The 15,427-nt window shown below is 39.4% G+C and overlaps 1 long non-coding RNA gene across 1 annotated transcript in view; it reads right to left on the reverse strand.

The window, feature by feature from the left end:
• Positions 1-11,066, reverse strand: part of LOC116562473 — a 17,986-nt gene extending 6,920 nt beyond the window's left edge. The window contains exons 1-2 of the long non-coding RNA XR_004273963.1: positions 10,246-11,066; positions 6,986-7,054 (exon numbers count right to left, since the gene is read on the reverse strand). This is a non-coding gene — a long non-coding RNA (uncharacterized LOC116562473). The remainder of the gene's footprint in view (positions 1-6,985; positions 7,055-10,245) is intronic.
• Between the last annotated feature and the right edge of the window lie 4,361 nt (positions 11,067-15,427).

Genomic DNA, 15,427 nt, shown 5'->3' on the forward strand with positions numbered 1-15,427 from the left:
TTTGGAGTTGGACAGACCTTGGTTCGAATCCTTCCTCTGCCATTTAGTAGCCGTGTGGCCTCAGTTTCTTCATTCACCTTATGAAAATGAAATGGAGGACTATATGTCACACAGTACATACCCAGTGTGACATGGTAAAAGCCCCATAAAGCTGCATACCTCAACCATACCTCGGCTTTCTATTGAAACTGCTCTCTGTAACCCAAATGTGACAGGCAAGCAGTCCAAACCCATGCCATCTTGGCCCCTGCGACTTGTAATAAGTAATTAAGGACTGTAATTTCCACCCTACCCAGACAACGTGTAAACAAATGCCAGTCTTGACTTTTGGGAACCACTTAAGTAACAATCAGAATGTCCGGAGTCCCCTGGCCCTCGGAATGTCCAGAGCCCCTCACCCTCATCTTCGCCCTGGAATCCACAGGAATGTCCCGAGCCCCTCACCCTCATCTCCGTCCAGAAGGTGATTTACAGAATCCACTAGCCCTCAGAACGTCTGAAGGCCCTCACCCTCACCTCCACCCCCTCACCCTCACTCCCAAGGTGGTTTTACAGGTATAAAAGGTCCTGACACCCTCCTTTCGGGGCCATGGGTTGGAGAGATGCAAGTCCTCCGTGGCCACCAGCAATAAAGACCCTGCAATTTGGCATACTTTTGTCTTGGTGTTGACTTTCTATGTTCCAGCCAGTACAACACCCGGTACATTGCAAGTGTGCAAGGCATGACAGTTATGACTATTATTAGGTTTAAACTGTTTGGCTGCTATGTATTGACCCCTGTATTAGTTTCCTATTGCTGTATTGTTTCCAATCCATAACACTGATGCCTTAGAACAACAGAAATATATTCTCTCATAGTTCTGGAGGCCAGAAATCTGAAATCAAAGTGTCAATGGGACCATATTACTTGCAGAGGCTCTGGAGGAGAATCAGTCCCTTGCCCGTCCTAGCTTCTGCTGGAAGCATTCTTGCCTGTTCTTTGGTCTAAGGCTGCATCACTCCAATCTCTGTTTTTGTCTTCACATTGCTATCTCCTTTGTGTGTTTAACTACCCTCTGCCATTCTTTTATAAGGACATTTTTGATGGTATTTAGGGCTCAACCAGATAATTCAAGATGATCTTCTAATCTCAAGATTTTTAATTTAGATGCTTCTGTGAAAACTTTACCATATAAAAGAATATTCAGATTCTGGGGATTAGGGCCTGATATCTTTGCGAGGCATTACTCAACCTACTTCAATGCCTGCCAACATGTCAGACTACCCTGCATGTCCAGGAATATCTCTCATTCCTAGTTGAGGAAGGGAGGAAACTGAAAGGAAAGCAACCATGATTTTATTTAACCAGAATGCTAAGAGTAAAAGACAATGTTTGTCAGTAGATAACAAAGCAATGCTTTGTTTCTGTGCTACTGGATGGTCATCTCAAATATCACCAATGACCCCTACATAGGTGATACAGCATAGAGGTGGAGACTTGGATTCTGGACCTAGACGGCCTGGGTCAACAACCAGGTGTGCCTTATATTAGGTGTAACTTTGGAAATGTTTGATTTCTCTATGCCTCAATTTTTTTTAAATCTATAAAATGAGTTAGCACCTATCTCAATGGGTGGCTATGGACACTAAATGGGGCCTAGTTCACAGTAAATTCTATGTGAGTGTTAGCTGTTATCATGCTTTTCTATGCATACAGGTGGACAAAAATTTGGGAACAAGGTTAAATACTTGCTACATTTCTGAAATGAAAAGCTATCTGCTTTCATTATTTTAATTTCATTAACTGCTTCTAAGATAATTAATTAATTAAAGAATTAATTAATTCTTAATTAAGCAGAGAACATTCTGCTTAATTAAGAATCACGGTGGCCGGGAGTGGTGGCTCATGCCTATAATTCCAGCACTTGGGAGACTGAGGTGGGCAAGGAGGTCAGGAGTTTGAGACCAGCCTGGTGAACATTGGGAAAACCCCATGTCTACTGAAAACACAAAAATTGGTCAGGTGTGGTGATGGGTGCCTGTAATCTCAGCTACTCAGGAGGCTGAGGTGGGAGAATGACATGAACCCAGGAGGCAGAGGTTGCAGTGAACCAAGATGTACTCCAGCCCAGGCCACAAAGCTAGACTCCGCCTCAAAAAAAAAAAAAAAAAAAAGAAGAAAAATCATCGTTATCAGATAGCCATTAGTTTAGATTTCCTGTGTAATTATGCACACTAAGAGCATGCACTACATGAGTAGACATATGAAAGGGCAGATCCAACTTTGTAGGGATTGAAACTTATATAATATGGGGGCCCTCTTAATGAAAAGGAACACGAAATCACAAATGCACAAGTAGGTAGAAAAGTGAATATTAGCTGGCACAGTGGCTCAGGGCCATAATCTCAGCTACTTAGGGGGCTGAAACAGGAGGATTACTTGAACCCAGGAGTTCGAGTCCAGCCTGGGCAACATATAAAGACCTCGTCTCTTAAAAACAAACAAAAAATGTGAACGTTTACTTGGAATGAGAAGTGAGAGCATAACAAATCACTTGTTCAAGCTGGTCATGCAAGGCAAATGAAATGGAGATTCCAGGGGCTAGCCTATGCATATTATCCATGGTGTAGGTGGTTAAGAGCAGCAGCTCCAGCGTGGCCTTGATGGGATAGAGGACCTGATTCACAGACCAAGGTCAATAAAGTTAAATCCATTCCTCAATAAAGGAGATTTATTACATGTGAACTGCAGCAATTTCATTTGTTTTCCTTTTTTAAAGCATTCACAGATTAAAATATTTACAGATATGTCTGATCCTACATTCTAATTTGGGATCAGGAAAATACAGTTGTGTGTTTCCTCTTAAGTTTATAACCTTCATCTAGAAAAACATTCTTCTTCAGATCCTAGGTCTTACCTGGATAGGGAAGGGAGCCTAGAAATGTGGGCCTGGGGGTATTGGGGCAAGATTACAGTGCCTTTACTGTATAGCACACTTGGTTTTGTTATTCTCCTTCTCTCCCTTATGTCTCGTGTGTATGAGTTTTCAGATGTTGTGTGGCTGGCAGAGAAAGAAATTCTTATGTGTATAAAAAGGTATGTGGAGAATCCTGATCATCTGGGCTTCTCATGGTTGTCGGGGCAGCTTTGGAAGAGCTAAAGCTATTCTTTTGAGAAAGTATTGTCCTGCACAAGGACAAGGAAGGGTGCAAAGCCTATCTGTGTCTCCCTCTCATTTCTTTTTCTCTGTCTTCCTCACTTCTCCTGATCTCCCTATATCAGAAGCCTATACAAATACTCACTAATTGAGATCACTGAAAGATCCAAAAGCATGAATAGCTAAGGGTGGTAGAGTTTTGGCTAATGTAACAGGAAATGGGAAGTTCAATGGGGGGAGCTGTGGGATGGTCAGCTTCCGGGCACTTGCCAAATGACTCAGGCCATGCCTGCCCACTCATCTTACTCACAAGGCCACTGCTGCTCTTGGCAATGAGCTGACCCCTGTATTGGGCAGTGCAGCTGGCCAACTCTGCCAGGCCCAATGAGAGTGACATGCCTATGCCAACCTGTTCACACCTCCTCCTCAGCCAGAAACTGTGGTGTGTAGAGGAGTGTTGTGGATTCCATTGTAGGACATCACAGAACTAGTGCTTCCTGAAGCCCAGGGTTCATCTAAATGGATCAGGAAGGTACAGAAAGGTAGGAACAAAACTGACACAGCCCCATGATGGTAAATGAGACCTGATTCTGTTGAGTGACTCAGAGTTTCATCTTGTTAACAAAGATATGTAGCAGCCATTTATTCAAGTATTCATTCAACAAACAATTCATAACATGCCAGGCACACTGCTGGTACAAAAGATATAAAGTTCACATGTGTATTTATAAAACATATGAATGTATCAGAAATAATACAGTATAATGTGATAAATTCTGTAATGAAAGCTAAATAAACTTTAGGGATGCCAAAAAATAGGAAAGATTAATTATGTGTATATATGTGTGGGTTGTCATTCAAACCAGGGAAATGTGGTTTTTATTCATATGTTTCCTAAGGACCTAAGTGTCTCCTGCCAATACACCTCCTTTCCCAGTAAGAACCAGTTTTCCCCTCCCACCTTGCCATCAGGATCACCTTCTTCTAATGTATTTTGGGTGAAAGGGGGTCATCTCACATCTGCTCCTGAGGCAAGGTGGCCTCTACTCCAGCCTTCTCTCTATGACAGCCTCTTCTTAGTGGCCACTCATGGCTCCTACAGTTACTGTCCTATCCCTCCTTCTCCTCACCAGACAGCATCTCACGTCTGTTTTTCCCTGAAGATTAACTCACACAAAGCTGCCATATGTAAAGATTTATGGGAGGGCTGGGGGTTATGACCGGGATGACAAGATGATGCAGAAGGAAAACTATTTAGAATAAAAAATAAAATGCCACTGTTCTTTAAAATGCTATAGCCATCCTCAAAAAAGCCCCAATAAATATCTCAGGGCCTTTTTTGAGCCCCTCACCTGCCATACACACATGACCCTCATGTCTTTCACCAGAGACCACTGTTTGTTCACAGAGATGCAGCCTCTATGGCATCTCTTTGTTTCCCTGAAGAAAACTCAAAATTCCCATTACTTCATTCAGCAAAAGTTCAATGATTCTGTGTCCTAGCTTCTCTGAGTCCAACTCAGACCTCGTGTTCATAAATCATGGCCAGGCCACACCTTGATCTCTTTGAGAAGCTTCTCGCCCAGAACAGCAGCGGTCCTTTCGTTGTTGTTGATGTTAAAGCCTTTTGTTTTCATTTTTGTACACATGAGAGGTGGAATGAAATTAGTCCTGTACACCTGAGTCTCCTATGGAGTCCCTCATAACCAAGGAGGTGTGGGGAATGATACGGAGCCCAGGGAAGGCAGGGTCCAGAGAAGGATGACGGCTTGGGTTAAAGTTTTGCCTGTAAGTCAGGGAATGTGTTCCGGACAGTCTTCTTGAATCCTACCACTCTTAAGTAACATGGATTTGATGTTTTCTTTTTTACTTCAAACTTGTTCTAAGCCATGAAAAGTTCCAATGGCTACTGTGACACGGCAGTCTCCCTGTGTGGTGTGGATGGCATATACATATGTACATCCCACCTCCTCACCCACATGGCTTTATCTGTTTGCTAACTCAGCCTCACCAAGTAACCTGGTCACAATGCTTCAGATAATTCAGAATAAGAATAAGCCAAAAGGGAAAAAAAGCAAAGAAAAGCTTTCTTTTGTGTAAATGATCTAGGCAATGTTGGTAAAAAAAAAAAAAAATTAACTTAGATCATCCAGGACTTGGACTTAGGTCTTATTTGAATAGTTTCTAGGGATTTTTTTCCCTCCTGTTTTGAGAGATAATTCTAGCTCATTTGAAGGGCTGTGACTTCAGCACCAACTGGGTTTTCTATCATGTTTAGGTATCCCCTTTGCTTTATGGCTGGGGATATGATATGATATGAAGGGGACAATTGTCCCCTTCCCCAGCACTTGGCAGGAAGAGTCTCTCCTCTGAGGCCACTGTCAGGTCCAGGCATGTTAGCTCCCTGGCTGCCTGCCTGGCAGATATTATGCCCACACAAGGCCGGGGGATACTGGGTTGAGCCGGCATGAATGCTGGTCGTAGTAGCACCTGTACTGCAGTTCATCTGGGACAGAAAGATGAGGTGGAGCAGCCATGAGCAGATGGAGGGTACACATCAATGGAGACTCAGTATATGTCAAATACAGCCTCATGAGGAAAGGGCATAGGAAGATATTGAAAGTAAGAATGTTTTCACTTACAAGCTTTAAAAATCCAGAGGGAATTCTACCATGGAGAAATGAGTGCAAAGAAAGATGCCTAAACTGGAAAGAGGCAATGAATCCAAAACTCTGAGACCAACAGGCAATGAACAACTTGCAACTCAGAGCCACTAGCTCTGCCTTCGAGCCCTCCCTGATCTCTGCTTTTCCCGAACATGTATCACATTTTACATCTTTATCACTCTTGTTGGCATTTACATCATACGCTGTCTGACGTTGTTTCCCAACTCTGGTCTCATGTGTATCCATTATGTCTTCACAGCTTAAGTATGAACTTCTGGAGGGTAAAACTATGCCTGACAACTGGCAAAAGGTATGGGGAAAACCAATTTTTAAAATTTGTATACTTACTATGAGAGAAATGATACAGCTTAGCCATTGTGTTGTACGTCAAACTAAATTAAGTAATAATTACTATAAAAAGCAAACTGGCACTATAAAAAAACTACTCTCCACTGAATTTTTTGGTCCAAAATTATTTTTAAGGTTTTTATAAGAAAAAGTTTTAAACATAAGCTAAAGCAGAGGGAACAGTATAACTAACCCCTAGGTGATATAACTATTACCTAGAGTCCAGAAATTTTAATTGAATTTCCACCAGTCTTGCTTCATTCATCCCTTTTTTAACCCAGAGTCATTAAAAAAAAAAAACTATAATTCTAAATCCCAGATATGTTATTTGCCCCTGTATATTTCAGCATGTATCTTTTAAACTGTGGGCATTTTCTTTAATAACCATAATGCTTTCATCAACTTAATTATCATCAACTCAATATTAGACAGTAGTCCCTGGATATCATCTGAACTTGTCAATTATTTAGAATATCATTGAAAAGAAGGCCTGTTACTCAGCCCTGTCACAAGAAGCCAGGCTGGGAACTGATCTTGATTACACGGAAGGCCAATTCTTACTTGGTAGTAGTAGCAAACTCTGAGAATCAGATTCACAAGCTCTTACCTTGCAACTCTCTGGCATGGCCATAGGACTTGCCTGGAGTCCAGCTTTCTGGAGACAGGCTGCCGGGTTTCAGATAGCTGATGCTGTTTAGAGGTGTGTGTGTGCCCCTAACCTAGGAGCCATCTTTGGGGTATTAAGGTAGGAATAGATTTCAGGGATAAGGGATGGAATTCAGGTGTCTATGAATTTAGATGGGGAAAAAGGATACCTCTGAAGTTTTTGCTAACCTCTAATGGAAATTTTAAATCTCTTTCAACTATGATGATAGGCAGTAGAAGTAGCAGCAGTATCTGTGACTGTCACCAATAGAAAGAAAAGTATTTTAATATCACATCACATTATTACAGGTATTGTCAAATATTGTGAATACTTATCATTACTTTGAAATTATGTTAATTCTTTTCTCACCTCTAGATCTGGTTGTGGAACATGTTAGCAAAGAAGCACACATATTATTAGATCACAAACTTGTTTTGTTTCTACAATTTGGGTAACTGTATATCAATATGCTTTGTTTCCTTTGTAATTCCATGTATTTTATTTTACACATTTTAAAACAATATTCTGAGACGAAGTCTGTAAGCCTTTACCAGCTGGCCAAGGAAATTTCACAGCACAAAAGGGAAAGAACCCCTGGGATGGAGCCAGCCTATGTGGAGATGCCCAGAAAGCATCTTCAAGGATTATTCCTTGATTAATTCATCAGTTTCTTGAACATAATAACCAGGGATGAGGAACTGGCCCCTATAAGGAGTCCCGGAAGTTGCAAGAGCCATGTGACAGCCCATCTCCAAAATGACATTGCTCCTTGTGTTGGCATATGAGTCACAGACTCTGGCCAGCTCTTCTGAAAAGATGCTTCAAGTACTCCAGAGTACTATAAATATCCAAGGTATTAATAGAATTCCTCCCACCTCAAGGCTGCAGTTCCTCCCACTGCCTTCCCGCTGCATATTGGATGCATGTTGGGAGGACAGTTGGAGAAGCTCAGCTCACAGGCAGGAGCCTATGCATTCTGTAGCCTTGACACTGACTTACCTGTCCTGAGCATGGGAAGAGGGAGGGAAAGCAATTTGCCTAAACTCCCTCTTCTGGAAAATGAAAGTGTTGCTACTTACCACCTACCTCAGAGTTAGAAGTCAATCAGCGCAGTTTATATGCTGAAATCCTGAGTATTACATTGTCATATCATGAAAAAGTTACCAAGCTCTGCTAAATGCAGAGGGTAAAACTGATGAGCTGTTGTCAGAATCACGTAGACTCCTATTCTTTACCTGAAAATTAATGAGTCTTGTTTACTTCTCACTAATGACTACTGTCATTATGCAATGAACTGTATATAATTGCTTATACAGTATATAATTGCCTTATACAGTAACATCTTTAAATTTGCTAATCAAGATAAAAGATCCTTTAGTTATTTTTGCTTCCTATGGCCACAGCAATTTTTCAGTCCTTGAATTTCACATTCACATATGGTATGGCTTTTGGCGGGGGTATGTTAATAGCAATCAAACATTAAAAACAGGCTGGTTAACTGTTCACATTAGCCCGAAACTGAAAATGATCCAATGTCCATCAACAGTAGAATGAATGAAATAGTTTATAATACGTTCCCATAAGGGCACACTATACAGCAATAAGGATAAATGAACTATTGCTTCTGGCAAGAGCATGTATCAGTCTCACAAATGTAAGGTTGAGGAAAAGAAACCAGACAGCAAAGAGAACCCACTAAATTATTCCATTTATGTAGAGTTAACAAAAAGCCAAAGTGAGCCTGGGGTGTTAGCAGTTAAAAGCAGAGGTTACTTGTGAAGAGGGAGTAGTGGTTGAAAGAAGATACGAAAGGGTCTGGGTGCTAGTAATAACTCTGTTATTTGACTTGGGTGCTGGTTATTTGGATGTAGTCATTTTGTAAAAATTTATTGAGTTATACACTTAAAATGTGTGCACTTTTCTGTGTATGTGTTAAACTTCAAAACAAAGATTTAAAATTTTTAATGAGAGAAACAACAGGGCACAAAAATTTGTTTTCAAACACACTCTTCTCCAGTATATATAGCTTCTTGGAGAACTGGTGATGTTTGAAAACAATGTTAAGAAATCTGAAATTCTTGGCTGGGTGCGATGGCTCACTTCTGTAATCCCAGCTCTTTGGGAGGCCGAGTCGGGCAGACCACTTGAGGTCAGGAGTTCAAGACCAATGTGGCCAAAATGTTGAAACCCCCATTTCTACAAAAATACAAAAATCAGCCAGGCATGGGAGCAGGCACTTGTAATCCCAGCTACTAGGGAGGCTGAGGCAGGAGAATCACTTGAACCTGGGAGGCAGAGATTGCAGTGAGCCGAGATTGTGCCACTGCACTCCAGCCTGGGTGACAGAGTGAGACTCTGTCTCAAAAAAAAAAAAAAAGAATCTAAAGTTCTTAATTGGGATTTCTGTTAATACGAAAGTCACCAGAAAATGACCTACCCTGTCTCCTTTTCCTCCTTGGATTATAATCCTCTTGATTGACATATTTGTTAACCTTAGGAGGCAGATGTCATAAAACCAACCAGGATCTGTTCTAATGACTTGTTAAAGTGGCCTTAAATAAAGGGAGCTACGATGAGGGCTGCCCTACTGAGAGCTTCTCCCAGGGGGCTGGGTGATGATGTAGGTTTTGCTCTGACAAGGGCACCCAGCTAAGCAGGTGCAGTGGGGGCTGAGACCTGCTCTTGTTTGGCCCCTGCGGCGCGGTGCATGCAGCATGGGGCTGGGTCAGCAAGATGAAACGGAACCTCCTTCTAATTGGTCAGCAGAAAGGGCCTTTTTTTCCCTAATTGGTGGGCCCAAAGTGAGTGCGGTTTTCTAAGCAGGGCTGCTTGTGTCTCCTACAGGGCCCTCCTTTTTTAGTCATTCCCACTGCTGGGCCTGTGTTGTCCTGGAGCATGGCCCCTGGCTCCTCCAACTGCTTGCCTTCTATTTTCCTTCTTTTACATAGGATGCCTCTTGGAACCACCTTCTTTCTGGTACTTCTCCCTGTGCTCACACAATACACTCCAGAGCACAGCATAACCATAAGGTTGTTTGTTTGCTTTGTTGGGATACAACACAGGAGCCCTGGGTAGGAGTCACTGAAACTCAGCTCCTATCTCAGTGTGTGGTGTTTAGGAGGAGCTTAATAAATATTTTTTCAATGAAGAAACTGCAGATTCATCATATATTTTTTGGCTTCTTGGGATATTTGTTCTCAGTATCAGTGTGGTACAGTGGAAAGCGGAGGGTAGGAGGTATCAGAATCAGACAGAGCCCATGCCAGAATTCAGCAGGCTGTTCTTTAGGCCCTGGACAAATTACTTTCCTCCTATTTCAGTTCCTCAACTGAAAAATGGGGATGATATATTTTCTTTTCAAGGAGCTAGGAAGGATTACATAAGCAAAACTTACGTCATTGCTTGAACAATGTTTACACATTGAACTGCATGTTCTTCATTTACTCACTCATTCAATAAACATCCTATAAGCTTGGAATTGATGCCAGAAACCAGCCTGACGCATGGAACAGGGTTCCCACTCTCACTGAGTGCAGAATCCTGTGGGGGATATGTTTGTAATCATTAAATGCAAAGAAAAAGTTCTTGTGGGTCTTATAATAGAAATACATTCAGGGTTATATTTTTATCTATCCATCATTTAGCTTTCTAAGCATCCATTCTATCTATATATGTATGTAATTCTATCAGTATCTGATATGGTTTGGATCTGTGTCTCCACCCAAATCTCATATTCAGTTGTTATCCCCAGTGTTGGGGGTAAGGCCTGGTGGGAGGTGATTGGATTGTTGGGGCAGTTTCTCCTGAATGATTTAGTATCATCCTCTTGGTGCTATTCTTGTGGTAATAAGTGAATGAGTGAGTTCTTGCAAGGTCTGATGGTTTCAAAGTGTGTTTCACCTCGCCTCTGTCTCTCTTATTTCTGCTCTCACCATGTGAAACACCTCATTCCCCCTTTGCCTTAGTCCATGATTGTAAGTTTCCTAAGCCCTCTCTAAAAGCAGAAGTTGCTATGCTTCCTGTACAGCTTGCAGAACCATGAGCCAATTTAACTTCTTTTCTTTGTAAATTACCCAGGCTCAGTTATTTCTTTATAGCAATCCGAGAATAGACTATTACAGTATCTGTATATAATAAGTACTATACATGTTTCTATTGTTATTATTATTATAATTCTGTACATAGAAAGATGTCTGCTATAAAAATATCTATATATATAGATGTTTATATTATTACTTCTGGGGCATAGGATTTGGGATTGATTTTTGTTATTTTTTTAAAATTTTCTATATTATTTGAATTCTCTATTGGCAGGTATCATTTTCAAAAAAAAACACTGAAATACTAGAAGAGGGATATAAACTTATTAAAATATAAACATTTGAAAACATTTTTTCATCAAAATGAAAAAATATTAAATGCCAAAATGGACATAAAGAATAGGACACTTGACTAAACCAACACATTTTAGAGATTAAATGCAATCAATGACCTCTCCTCTAAAAAAATTGTAGGCCCAAATGGTTTTACAGGTGCATTCTATCAAACTCTTGAGGAACAACAAATTCTCATCTGTATTCTAAGTTATTCCAAAAGAGATAGAGCAAAAGCTGCTGAGTTCGTTTTATGATATTGGTGTAATCAGATGGACATTTTACAAAGATAGTGTTTGATAAAGAAAGAAAGAAAATTATAGCCCCTTTTCTCTTAATCAAGTAGATAAAAAAATCTTAAAATATTAGCTAATTGAATCCAACAGTATGTTTTAAAATAATGCAGCTTGATTGATGAATGATTCCTTATTAGGGATTCTGCCAACAAAATAAGAACAGTAGTAAATTAAAATTTTTAATCTCTTACAATAATTTCAACTGATGCAGAAAAAGTACTTGATAAATTCTTTGCTTATTTATGATTAAAAAAAAAAAAAAACTCTTAGCAAAGAGTAGAAAAGGATTTCTTTAATTCCCCTAAATGGATTTTGGTTATATTCCAAAACTTTTGCAAACCTTATAGTTAATGGAGAAAATTTAAGTGCATTCCTGTTAAGACAAGCATTCTCACTGTGATAAATTACTATATAACACAACCAATATTATACTGTTGAAAATCCTAGCCCACATTGAAGGAAAGAAGAGAAAAAAGATGATTGGAAAGGAAGAAATAACTGTCACTGTTTGCAGATGATATACCCATCTACTCAGAATAAACAACAGAATCAACAGGTAAACAGTAAAAACTTGGTGGACATGTGATCAAACTATAAAAGCATTTCCAACAGCAAGTAACTAGAAAGTATTATTCTTTTAAAAGCAAGATACCACTTAAAATACCAACAACAACTAAAAATACCTGGTAATTAAATGTGAAACATAGAGCCCCCTTGAAAAAACTTAACTATTGTAATAACACAGATAAAACCTGAATGAATGAGAATATTTCTTATTGTTATATGGGAAAAATTAATATCATAAAGATGTTAACCCTCTCTGCATATATCCAGTAAGTACAACGTAATTCCATCAAAATTCTAGTCTGAAATTCAGAATAAATTTGTTCTAAAAATCTATATAATGTTGGAGCAGTAGAGCATTTCAAAACTTAAACAAAAACTTCAAAAAAGTCATATGGTATAACACTGATTATTGATATATATCAAAATTAACTTTTTATTATACAGAAAGACACATGACAAGGATAAAGTTAGAAACATATTTAAAAATAGGAACAGAGACAATGTTCAAACAAGATAAGACATTCCTATCCAGAATATACACAAAGAGACCAGATCAAACAAAAAGTCAAATCAAATAAGGTGAAGACAGCAACTTCATTAGAGATATGAGCAAAGTATATGAGCAGGCAATTTGCAAAGCAATAAACCCAAAAAACGAACAAATCATAAGTGGCTCAGTTAATTAACATAATAATAGGATATAATTTTATGCCTATTTGGAGAACATTAGCAAGCTGAATAACTCCATGTTCTGGGGGATATGGGAATATGCTCTGCTGGTAAGAAGAAGAACTTGGCATAGCCACTGGGAAGCACAATCTGTACTGCTCAAGCAAAGTAAGAATACCCATGATCTGGCTGGGCATGGTGGCTCATGCCTGTAATCCCAACACTTTGGGAGGCTGAGGTGGGCGGATCACCTGAGGTCAGGGGTTTGAGACCAGCCTGGCCAACATGGTGAAACCCTGTCTCTTCTAAAATACAAAAAATTAGCTGGGCATGGTGGTGCACGCCTGTAATCTCAGCTACCCAGGAGGCTGAGGCGAAAGAATTACTTGAACCCTAGAGGTGGAGGTTGCAGTGAGCCGAGATGGCACCACTATACTATAGCCTGGGTAACAGTGTAAGAATCTGTCTCAAAAAAATAAAAATAAAAATAAAAACCAGCCAGGTATGGTGGCGTACGCCTGTATTCTGAACTACTCAGGAGGCTGAGGCTTGAGAATCGCTTGAACCTAGAGGTGGAGGTTGCAGTGAGCTGAGATGGTGCCATTGAACTCCAGCCTGGACAACAGAGTGAGACTCCATCTCAAAAAAAAAAAACAAAAAAACAAAAAAAAAACCTGTGTTCTATAAACTGCAAGATAGAAAGGAGGGTAAAGAAATGAGAGAAGCTGAGAAAAGAATGAGGTTTCTGGTGTAGATGAGTATGTTGATTCAGGTGACTATATCTAAGATAGAGAATGGAGAATGAGGAGGAGCTGGTTTGGGGATAAAGATGATGTTTTCCATTTTGTACCAGTTAAAAAGAGTGCATTTATGGGACATGGATGGAAATAATAGGTGCTCAATGAATAACAATGTATTTCCCATCAAATAAGTTTCCCTTCTGTGTTTAGGAAAGACAGAAACTTAATTCATAATTTTCTCCAGTTTAAATTCATAGGTTAGAGATAAACATTTCTATTATTATTCCTTCTCAATAATAAAAATATATATAACACTGATTTTCTGAGTATCAAACTTTGAAAGCTATAATTAGGAACTAAAGGAATAGATACTCCTATTTTTTTCCAGGTCAACATTCTTGGGAATTTTTTTTAAGTGAGGTAAAGAATACTTAAGAGATATCATTTCAGACTGTAAAGCTCATGTATTTTAATGCCAGAAACCCAGAATTTAAATACCAGTTCTGTTAGCATGCTATAAAACTTTAAGCAGGATACTTTCAACAAATGGGCTAATAATAATTACCTTTCATAAATATTATTAGGATGAAATAAAATCATATAAAATGCCAGACATAGTAAATGTGCCATGAAGGCTAGTTATTATTGTAGGCCCTTACCTTCAATTATTAACTTATTAATTGTATATTTCACAGAGTAGTCTACACCAGCAATGTCTAATGGGAATATAGTGCAAGCCACACATGTAATTTTAACTTTCTAGTAGCCATATTAAAAAAGTAAAAAGAATTAGGTCAAATTGATTTTAATAATATATCGAATTTAATCCAGCATATACAAGATATTACCTTGTTAACATGTAATCGATATAGTTACTAACAAGATATTTTGCATTTTTTTTTCCATTTGGCTCTGGCTCATGTGCCATTGTGACCCAGCAGCCATATATTACACTATTCTGTTTGGAATAGCTTTGGGATGAGGCAGAGAAGAAATATGTATAATTGCATAAGCTTATGGCAACCACAAATTGGATAAGACAAGAACTAATGATGCTTGGAAGAAATGAAAATATATGAAATTATTACCTTTCTCTTCCATATCTAATGGCAAATAGAAAGTTTTTGGTGAAAAAATAGAAACAGAAATTTTTACTGGACAACAACTATATGCTACATGCTTTACATGTGAAGCCTGTGTTTATGTTGAAAAACCAGGAAGCTGGAATCCTCAGAGTCTAGTTATGTCGCTGCAGTTAGGACTTCCTTGAGACTTTGAACTTTAAGTTCTAAAGAGCGTCTCAGGGAATAGACAAGCATTGTGTCTAATTTATATTCTATCCATGCTCCTCAGCCAGGAACATTATAACTCCATGTTTTCTCACTCTCCAAGGAGATCGTCCAGGCTCTCAAATTATGGGGAATATGGAGACGAAAGCATGGAGAATGCGTGTGGCCTTGCATAAAGTGAGGATCAATTATAAGCTCCATCTTTCATGCTCAGTGACTGGGGTGGGACACAGGCTGGCAATCAGGAGGCTGGCCAATAGCAAAGAATCCCACATCACCAGACTCTGTCCTTCCCACTCCTGATACTTTTGACATCTCCAGAGCAGCAGGCAATTCAGTCCTGCCATGTGTATCTTAGGTCAAAGGGAAAAAAACACAGAGCTGCAATGTGTGATTCACAGCCTGAAAGGAACCAAGTGTCTTCTGATAAACAACACTTGAGATTTTTTTTTTTAATGAAGGCATTAAACTGGCCTTCTTTTGAAATGGACTAGACAAGGTAAACAAGGAGAGATCTTGTCTTTCCTTCGTCCTGGAAAAATAACATTTCTTGCTTTCCAGCTCAGTACGGTTGACTGAATTGGAAAGGAATCTATTTTCTCTGGAAAGATTTATTTGACCAACAGTTGTGTTTTTGTATATATGTGTGTGTGTTGGCAAGACAGATTTTCCAGAACAAGGGTCGTCTTGTTCACC

Source organism: Sapajus apella, unplaced genomic scaffold, assembly GCF_009761245.1.
Source record: "Sapajus apella isolate SASKATOON/1434 unplaced genomic scaffold, GSC_monkey_1.0 scaffold32, whole genome shotgun sequence".
In the NCBI taxonomy this organism is placed as follows: Eukaryota; Metazoa; Chordata; class Mammalia; order Primates; family Cebidae; genus Sapajus; species Sapajus apella.